This window comes from Triticum aestivum, chromosome 7A, assembly GCF_018294505.1.
Source record: "Triticum aestivum cultivar Chinese Spring chromosome 7A, IWGSC CS RefSeq v2.1, whole genome shotgun sequence".
Taxonomy (NCBI): Eukaryota; Viridiplantae; Streptophyta; class Magnoliopsida; order Poales; family Poaceae; genus Triticum; species Triticum aestivum.
In genome coordinates, this window is record NC_057812.1 from 155,707,621 (window position 1) to 155,718,856 (window position 11,236).

Here is an 11,236-nt window from a genome sequence, read left to right on the forward strand (position 1 = left end):
CAAGTGTTGTCATTTGATGAATGGGATCACATCATTAGAGAATGATGTGATGGACAAGACCCATCCGTTAGCTTAGCTATGATCGTTTAGTTTATTGCTATTGCTTTCTTCATAACTTATAAATGTTCCTATGACTATGAGATTACACAACTCCCGAATATCGGAGGAACACTTAGTGTGCTATCAAAGATACAACGTAACTGGGTGATTATAAAGATGCTCCACAGGTGTCTCCGATGGTGTTTGTTGAGTTGGCATAGATTGAGAATAGGATTTGTCACTCCGTGTTTCGGAGAGATATTTCTGGACCCTCTCGGTAATGCTCATCACTATATGCCTTGAAAGCAAAGTGACTAATGAGTTAGTTGTGGGATGATACATTAAGGAACGAGTAAAGAGACTTACTGGTAACGAGATTGAATTAGGTATGATGATATCGATGATCGAATCTCGGGCAAGTAACATACCGATGACAAAGTGAACAACATATGTTGTTATGCAGTTTGACCGATAAGGATCTTTGTAGAATATGTAGGAAGCAATATGAGCATCTAGGTTCTGCTATTGGTTATTGACCGGAGATGTGTCTCGGTCATGTCTACATAGTTCTTGAACCCGTAGGGTCCGCACGCTTAACGTTCGATGACGATTTGTATTATGAGTTATGTGATTTGATGTACCGCAGGTTGTTCGAAGTCCCGGATGAGATCACGGACATGACGAGGAGTCTCGAAATAGTTGGGACATAAAGATTGATATATTGGACCATGTTATTCAGACAAGGGAAGTGTTCTAGATAGTTTCAGATAAAACCAGGTGCCATAAGGGTTACCAGAACCCCCCCAGGGAAGTAATGGGCCTTAGTGGGCTTTAGGGGAGATAGAGGGCAGCAGCCAGGAGGTGGCGCCCTGCCCCAACGGGAGTCCGAATAGGACTAGGGGAGGGGGGCGCGGCTCCTCTTTCCCTCTCCCTATCCCTCTCCTTCCTTCTTCTCCTACTTGGACTAGGATAGGGGTGAGCCGATTCCTACTTGGAGTAGGACCCCACCCCCTCAAATTAAGTTTCTACGATCTGATCGTGGAGGTGAATATTTGAGTTATGAGTTTGGTCTTCATTTGAAACAATGCGGAATAGTTTCGCAACTCACGCCACCTGGAACACCATAGCGTAATCGTGTGTCCGAACATCGTAACCGCACTTTAATTATTAGATATGTTTCTATCTGTGATGTCTCTTACTGATTTACCGCTATCATTTTGGGGTTATTCTTTAGAGATGGCTGCATTCACGTTAAATGGGGTACCATCAAAATCCGTTGAGACGACGCCATATGAACCGTGGTTTGGCAAGAAACCCAAATTATCATTTCTTAAAGTTTGGGGTTGCGATGCTTATGTGAAAAAGCTTCTACCTGATAAGCTCAAACCCAAATCGGAGAAATGTGTCTTCATAGGATAACCGAAGGAGACTGTTGAGTACACCTTCTATCACAGATCCGAAGGCAAGATATTCATTGATAAGAATGGATCTTTTCTAGAGAAGGAGTTTATCTTGAAAGAAGTGAGCGGGAGGAAAGTAGAACTTGATGAGGTAATTGTACCTTCTCCCGAATTGGAAAATGGTTCATCACAGAAGCAGTTCCAGTGATGCCTACAGCAATTAGTGAGGAGGTTAATGATGATGATCATGAAACTTCAGATCAAATTACTACTGAACCTTGAAGGTCGACCAGAGCACGATCCACACCGGAGTAGTACGGTAATCCTGTTCTGGAAGTCATGTTACTAGACCCTGATGAACCTACGAACTATGAGGAAGCGATGATGAGCCCAGATTCCACGAAATGGCTTGAGGCCATGAAATCTGAGATGGGATCCATGTATGAGAACAAAGTGTGGACTTTGGTTGACTAGCCCGATGATCGGCAAGCCATAGAGAATAAATGGATCTTCAAGAAGAATACTGACGCTGACGGTAATATTACTGTCTACAAAGCTCAACTTGTTGCGAAAGGTTTTCGACAAGTTCATGGAGTTGACTACGATGAGACCTTCTCACGCGGAGCGATGCTTAAGTTTGTCCGAATCATGTTAGCAATTGCCGTATTTTATGTTTATGAAATTTGGAACTGCATTCCTTAATGGATATCTCAAAGAAGAGTTGTATATGATGCAACCAGAAGGTTTTGTCGATCCTAAAGGTACTAACAAAGTGTGCAAGCTCCAGCGATCCATTTATCGACTGGTGCAAGCCTCTCGGACTTGGAATATACACTTTGATAGTGTGATCAAAGCATATGGTTTTATACAGACTTTTGGAGAAGCCTATATTTACAAGAAAGTGAATGGGAGCTCCGTAGCATTTCTGATATTATATGTGGATGACATATTGTTGATTGGAAATGATACCGAATTTCTGAATAGCATAAAAGGATACTTGAATAAGCATTTTCCAAAGAAAGACCTCGGTGAAGCTGCTTATATATTGGGCATCATGATCTATAGAGATATATCAAGACGCTTAATTGGACTTCCACAGAACACATACCTTGACAAAGTTTTGAAGAAGTTCAAAATGGATCAGTCAAAGAAAGGGTTCTTGCCTGTGTTAAAAGGTGTGAAGTTGAGTGAGACTCAATGCCCGACCACTGCAGAAGATAGAGAGAAAATGAAAGTCATTCCCTATGCCTCAGCCATAGGTTCTATCATGTATGCAATGTTGTGTACCGGACCTTATGTGTGCCTTGCTATTAGTTTAGTAGGGAGGTACCGAAGTAATCCAGGAGTGGATCACTAGACAACGTTCAAGAACATCCTAAAATACCTGAAAAGGACTAAGGATATGTTTCTCTTTTATGGAGGTGACAAAGAGCTCGTCGTAAACGGTTACGTCGATGCAAGCTTTGACACTGATCCGGATGACTCTAAGTCACAAAGTGGATACATATTTTTATGAATGGTGGAGCTGTCAGTTGGTGCAGTTCTAAGCAGAGCATCGTGGCGGGATCTACGTGTGAAGCGGAATACATAGCTACTTCGGAAGCAGCAAATGAAGGAGTCTGGATGAAGGAGTTAATATCCGATATAGGTGTAATACCTAATGCATCGGGTCCAATGAAAATCTTTTGTGAAAATACTGGTGCAATTTCCTTGGCAAAGGAAACCAAATTTCACAAGAGAACCAAGCACATCAAGAGACGCTTCAATTCCATCCGCGATCAAGTTGAGAAGGGAGACATAGATATTTGCAAAATATATATAGATCTGAATGTTGCAAACCCGTTGACTAAGCCTCTCTCACGAGCAAAACATGATCAGCACCAAGACTCCATGGGTGTTAGAATAATTACTATGTAATCTAGATTATTGACTCTAGTGTAAGTGGGAGACTGAAGGAAATATGCCCAAGAGGCAATAATAATGTTGTTATTTATATTTTCTTATATGATGACAAATTTTTATTATTCATGCTAGAATTGTATTAACTGGAAACTTAGTACATGTGTGAATACATAAACAAACAGAGTGTCCCTAGTATGCCTCTACTTGACTAGCTCGTTAATCAAAGATGGTTAAGTTTCCTAGCCATAGACATGTGTTGTCATTTGATGAATGGGATCACATCATTAGAGAATGATGTGATGGACAAGACCCATCTGTTAGCTTAGCACTATGATCGTTTAGTTTATTGCTATTGCTTTCTTCATAACTTATACATGTTCCTTTGACTATGAGATTATGCAACTCCCGAATACCGGAGGAACACTTAGTGTGCTATCAAACGTCACAACGTAACTGGGTGATTATAAATATGCTCTATAGGTGTCCCCGATGGTGTTTGTTGAGTTGGCATAGATCAAGAATAGGATTTCTCACTCTGTGTTTCGGAGAGGTATCTCTGGGCCCTCTCGGTAACGCTCATCATTATAAGCCTTGCAAGCAAAGTGACTAATGAGTTAGCTGCAGGATGATGCATTACGGAACGAGTAAAGAGACTTGCCGATAACGAGATTGAACTAGGTATGATGATACCGACGACTGAATCTCAGGCAAGTAACATACCAATGACAAAGGGAACAACGTATGTTGTTATGTGGTTTGACCGATAAAGATCTTCGTAGAATATGTAGGAACCAATATGAGCATCTAGGTTACGCTATTGGTTATTGACCAGAGACGTGTCTCGGTCATGTCTACACAGTTCTCGAACCCGTAGGGTCCGCACGCTTAACGTTCGATGACGATTTGTATTATGAGTTATGTGATTTGATTTACCGCAGGTTGTTCGGAGTCCCGGATGAGATCATGGACATGATGAGGAGTCTCAACATAGTCGGGACATAAAGATTGATATATTGGACCATGTTATTAGGACAACGGAAGTGTTCCAGATAGTTTCGGATAAAACCGGAGTGCCAGAAGGGTTACCAGAACCCCCCGGGGAAGTAATGGGCCTTAGTGGGCTTTAGGGGAGAGAGAGGGCAGCAGTCAGGAGGTGGCTCCCCGCCCCAAGGGGAGTCCAAATAGGACTAGGGGAGGGGGCACGACCCCTCTTTCCCTCTCCCTCTCCCTCTCCTTCCTTCTTCTCCTACTTGGACTAGGATAGGGGTGAGCCGATTCCTACTTGGAGTAGGACTCCCCCCCTTGGGCACGCCCCCTAGGGCCGGCCAGCCTCCTCCTCCCCTCCTTTATATACGGGGGATGGGGGCACCCCATAGACACACTAGTTGATCTTTAGCCGTGTGCGGTGCCCCCTCCACAGTTTTATGGCTCGGTCATATTGTCGTAGTGCTTAGGTGAAGCCCTGCGTCAGTAACTTTATCATCACCATCACCACGCCATCATGCTGATGAAAATCTCCCTCGGCCTCCATTGGATCAAGAGTTCGAGGGACGTCACCGAGCTGAACATGTGCAGATCACGGAGGTGTCATGCGTTCGGTACTTAATCGGTTGGATCACGAAGATGTTCGACTACATCAACTGCGTTACTAAACGCTTCCACTTTTGGTCTACAAGGGTAAATAGACATACTCTCCCCTCTCGTTGCTATGCATCTCCTAGATAGATCTTGTGTGATCGTAGGTATTTTTTTTGAAATACTGCGTTCCCCAACATGATCTCCATCTGCAAATCTGCTGATAGTTGTGACGATCCTCGCAAATTAGTAGCAGTAAGTCTATCTTAATTAATATCTTCTACTCCACTCATATGGCACATTCTGATCTCAAAAATACTGCAGCTCGTCTTAAAACCAAGGACCCCTGAACCGCTTTCGGCTGGTGAATTGCTGATGGTTCGGAGATTTATCAATGGCTTCTTCCTGGATCACTACATCAATCCCACTTGTGATAGTGAAGATTTCAGCATGCCTTCTCCTGAAACATTAAGTAAGAGTTAGCCGCTAAACATATAACGCATGGATCCATTGATTTCCATCTGATGAGGTCTTTGTATTCCGTACACTACGATTAATTATGTAATGCATATATGTGTGGACAAATCATTGGAATTTAACTACCATATGTTGAATTGCAATTGTTGCGAAATCTGATGAATGTTCTTCCTGTGGACACTATTTGTTCAATTGAATATTGTGGCGAATTTTGTTTTTGTGTGCCCATTCAAAATGGGATATTTTTGCTTTTAACCTGGCAATTGCTCCGCACAGAGTTCAACTAAATGAGGGTGTGCGATCCACATCGGAAAGGATATGTCAATCGTAGCGGAACCGTCGGTGATACACAACATATTGCAAATGATTTGCAGCGCTACTACGTGTGCATAGGGTCTCCGAAACCATTTGTGATATCACGTTATCGCACACGAGAACTGGGTAGAAACCGTGCCTAATGCAAAATACAATCCCAGTCGTAATTTTTTCAGGAAACGTGTGGGATCCCAAATGAAAAGCACGCGTCACTCTTGTGGCAAGCGTCGATGATACACAACAAATCACAAATGGTCTGCATCACTTGTATGTGTGCGAAGGGGCTCCTGAACCGTTTGTGATAGAACATTATCGCAGACGGTAATTGTTGGCAAGCGTGTGCAATGGAGTCTAGCATGGCATACGGGTTACGCAGAAAACTCGTGTGCGATGGGGCACAAATTGCACACAATTCATATGTTGGCCTGTGTGCCTTACATACTGTTTCCCAAACGGTTCATTACGACAGACCGTATGGTTTCACCACGTCATTAGAAACGCTTAATCACCAATACCACACGTGCGAAAGAATTTAGTGTGTGCTGCATCGCACACGATTACATTTTGGAAGGCCTCTGGATCACTGCTCCATATCCCCGACAGTTTTTGGATCGTGTGGGAAGGACACCCTATCGCACACACTCAATTGGTGACGGTCCCAAATGCCGTCGCGGAAAGGGGTTAAAAACCATTTGTATAGCATCGACGCATACCAGTGTGTGTCCGTGTGTTTGGTTCTAGGTGATGGCCCTTATGAGCAACATGTCCGCCGTGTCAACCCTGGTTGTTCTACTTCGGAGCACTACCACACCTCTGAGACAACGGCTGCCTCTTCAAGTGTTCCTCCCTCAAGTGTTCCGCCAACTTTGTCTCAGCAGCGTACCAAGAGTATAATGAAGAAGCCGAAGCCGAAGCCCAAGTCCGTAACTGAGATGATGACCAAGGAGTTTTGGGAGAAGCATCGGTGCAATACCTATGAGCAAGATCAAGAGCCCAGTCTGGTCAATCGTCCTTTGTGGAACCGTTTTCAGTGGGCAATCTACTTTGATGTGATCAAAGCAAAGAAGAATCTCTATGTTTATGTTCACACCATCGACACTGACTATATGGAGAATGATCCTGCCTACTTTGGCGAAGCCTTACAGATGTGTACTCAGCTGAACATTCTCAGGATCATGCAGTTCAACAATGACTTTGATGCTGATTTAGTGGCCCAGTTTTATGCCACCGTCCATCTTGGAACGGATGAGGAAAGAACTATGACTTGGATGACCAATGGCAAGATTCTCTCTGTCAAATGGAAGGCATTCATGGAGTTACTTGGGATTGAAGATCAAGGATAACCTAGTTGGCTTTCGCCCTCACCGCAATGCAACTTCCACTCGCAAGCAATCTCTCTGGCCCTATTGTACTTTGAAGATTCACCCCGAGACTCAGAAGGAGACCTATGAGTTGCCTGCCTTTCTGGATATACTTGATCGCATCTTCAGAGAGACTCTCTTCCCTCGCATTGGTAACTTGGATATGGTTCACTCCTTTCGTGTGGACATGCTTCTTTTCTACCAGCATGAGAAGGAATAAAACACTAGAGAATCCCTGGATATCTCTCATGTCATGTGGTCTGAGCTTGTCACTGCTATTTCTGAGCGCAAGTGTCCCATCTATGCGCCTTTTCTCATGTTGCTTATTGAGAAGGCTTGGATGCAAACCTATCCTAATGTTGTGCCGGAGACTGGCGAGTTGAGCCCTCATGAGATCAAGCGTCTAAGGAAGAAGGAGAACGGGGGCACATCGGTTCTGAGGACTGGGATTCCGTCTGGAGCTGCTGACACTGAGACAGAGGCTGATGATGATGATGATGATGATTATGAGCCCTCTGAAGCGGAGCCCACTTGGGCTAAGAATCTCAAGGCCAAGATGAAGGCCCTGTTCTGCATACAGGCCAAGGGCCAGTACTGGGCTCATGTGAACGCCAAGATGGCTCGTTGTCGCGACAAGGCTATTATGAGGCAGGTTGGCCTTGAGGTTCAGGATGGCTCTGAGGAGAGGATCACAGATGAGGAGCAGTGGACCAGACTGCACTGCCTGTGGAGTGAGTCAAAGGAGGATATTGGTGTTCCTTCTACATCTCGTGCTGCTGAGGAGTCTGAGGAGGAGGAACATGACTGGTGATGCCTTGGAGTTTTGCCATCACCTGTGTCATAGGTGTCCTCTCCGCCTCTTTGGTATGTCGATGCCAAAGGGGGAAAGAGTGTAGGATTTGTGAGTCGTGTGTTTTGCTTTGCCGCCAAGTCTTGTGTTTCTCTTTGCTTCCGTGTTGTTGAACCTTCATTTGCTTTGGCTTGTTGGTGTGTGTCTGTGTTCGTGTGAGTCTAGGAGACTATCATATGGTGTAAGACATATGTCCTCAACTTATCTTATTGTCTAATCTCCTACTGTCTAGTATGTTTTTATGAGCTTATACTATCTTGTGCCCTTACTTCATGCTCATTTTGTTACCTTTCCTCCATGCTTAGTGTCATTCATATTGTTGCAAGGATTGCCTCGTTTATAAAATATAAGGGGAGACTGTCCATATTTTATAGATGTTGGGTTTGCTTATGTTTCATTTTATATCCCTATGTGCAAATCCCGTATTGTCATCAATCCACCAAAAGGGGGGAGATTGTAAGGGCATATTTCTCCCTAAGAGGTTTTGGTGATTGATGACAATGCTTTTTGCAGACTAATCGTGTGCATTGAGCATTTCAGATATCTCATGTCTAGGTACAAGATGATTTGGTTCCCCTCGGAGCTTTATGAGAAGACGGTGTAGTCTCCTATGTTTCGGTTAGGTAGACTTGAGTCGTAGGAGTCACCGTACTATCAAGAGGGGGTCCGCATTGGAAAGGCTAGGGTGGAATCAATACGTACATGTCTTTGTTGCATCCCCAGCTCCTTTTCTCCCCCTGGAGCTTGCCGTTTTAACTGTTGTGGAGACTATGAGGAGGATGCGGTAGTACTGCCGCCAGAGTGGTAGTACCGCCTATGGTCCTCAAGCGGCAGTACCGCTGTCTACAGTGGTAGTACCGCTTCGAGTAGGTGGCAGTACCATCCTGGTTTTGCAATGCTATTGCCTCGATTCGAGGATGAATTTTGTCGTGTCGGGTTGTGCAGCAGTAGTAGCGGCAGTAGCGGCAGTAGCAGCGGTAGTAGCGCGGCTACCACCGCTACTAGTGCCGCCCAGACCCCCCTCTCTCCCGTTCTCCCTCTACTTCTTCTACTCTCAGTCTATGCGGGAGACCGCTGCTACCAGCGGTAGTATCGCTCTGTGCGGGCTGAAGAAGGGGGTAACGGTTGGATTGGTTTCCCGACTACAAAAGGAGGTCTTCTTCTCCAAGTTGACTTACCTTTTTCCCCAAAGTTCCATTGTTGCTCTGAAGCTCATTTTCCCCCGATCTCTCACCCTAACCAATCAAACTTGTTGATTCTTTAGGGATTGGTTGAGAAGGCCTGGATCTAAACTTCCACCAAGAGAAATTTGATTTCCCCCACTAATCCCTTGCGGATCTTGTCACTCTTGGATGTTTGAGCACCCTAGATGGTTTAGGTCACCTCGGAGCCACATTCCATTGTGGTGAAGCTCCGTGGTATTGTTGGGAGCCTCCAATTGAGTTGTGGAGATAGCCCCAACCTTGTTTATAAAGGTTCGATCGCCGCCTTCAAGGGCACCAACAGTGGAATCACGACATCTCGTATTGTGTGAGGGCGTGAGGAGAATACGGTGGCCCTAGTGGCTTCTTGGGGAGCATTGTACCTCCACATCGCTCCAACAGAGACGTACTTCCACTCAAAGTGAAGGAACTTCGGTAACACATCCTTGTCTCCACCGGCTCCGCTATTGGTTATCTCTCACCTTTACTTGTGCAAGCTTATTGTGTTGTGTCCCTTACTTGCTTGTGTGCTTGTTGTTGTTGCATCATACAGGTTGCTCACCTAGTTACACATCTAGACAACTTATTTCGATGCAAAGTTTTAATTTGGTAAATATAAGCTAAAAATTGTTAGTTGCCTATTCACCCCCCTCCTCTAGTCAACTATATCGATCCTTTCACTAGTGCCAAAGGGCTAGATAGGATTTTACTTGCAACTCGAGCTTTAGTTTCTAGGGCTGAGCACCCCCTTCTCCCTCTGCTCAACTCGCACTCTTCCTTCTAGGGAAGACGATGTTTCTGGGGCCTCTGTGTGTATGTTGGTTGAGAGTTGGACCTTGTACTTCTATGATCTATCAATAAAAGATACACATCCAACATATTCATGAAAAAGTGCTTGCTTTAGTCAATACAAGACTTTATCAACTTTATAACATAATGTGGTGCATTTTTATCTTCAAAATCTCTAGTGGTTGTCTCACGTAAACATCCTCTTCTAGAACATTATATAGAAAAACAATATGCAAATCTAATTGGTATCATGGCTTTGCGACAGACCATCGCCGAGGTGGAGGTGGACAACCTTTGACCAGCTCATTAGCATTGGTGAATAAATAATCTTTACTCAATAATAAATCACACTACTATAATAAATAGTTCCACACACCCATCGCCGAAAACGTCCACTTATAGTACATAATGAATTATCACAAACTGAGGACATGACACTTCTTCCTGATCATTCCCTCGGCCCCGGTGAGCACGCCAACGTCCCCCATCTTGATAATGGACTCACTGAAGTCCCTGAAGAACTCGCCGTCGAACTTGCATGTGGCGATACACTGGACAAAGTCCTTGGTGGTGGCATCGAAGAGGAGGGCTGCGTCGGAGCGGAAGAGACGCCTTAGATTGACTACATGGTGGTAGTAGCTGGTATGGGGCTACTATGATTCCACTAGTTACAATTAGTGAAGCACCCAAAAATAGGCCATCATGGTCTAGGCCAATCGGAGCTACAGCTCCCAGGAGTACATTCCTCGCTACCGCTGCATCAACATTTATCTTGGTCGGGGGACGGAGACCCATCAAATGAATCGTTCGATCCAGGAGGGGGACGATCGGCTATTTTAGTTCGCTATATGGTACACCTCCCCATGTGAACACTCTCGACACGGACCCGTTTATAGGGCCTCCAGTGATCCATCCCGATCACTATTCCCTTCAATTTTTTCGAAAATGGGAATATATTAATATCACACAGATACCAATTACACCCAGTCTCTACATCTACAGGATGTCGCAACGGCATCCAGGATACACACAACTAAAGTACAAAAGTAAAAAAAACCAAAGGCCCCACCACAGCGATCGACTTCTCTCAGCAGCCACAAACAAACCACCACCAAATACAACAACCATAAAATGTAAAAATTCTCCAAAAGCAACGCCTCCAAGAAGGAAACAGTGCACAAGCACCATCGTTGCCCGATCCAAGATCTTAGGTTTTCACCCTGAAGAAGTCTGAGCTGTCAAAATGATTCCTTCAGCAAGGCAATTGCCAGGCACAACCAATGAAGGTCAGACCTTAGGTTTTCAATGGCCAGGCACGACCAATGA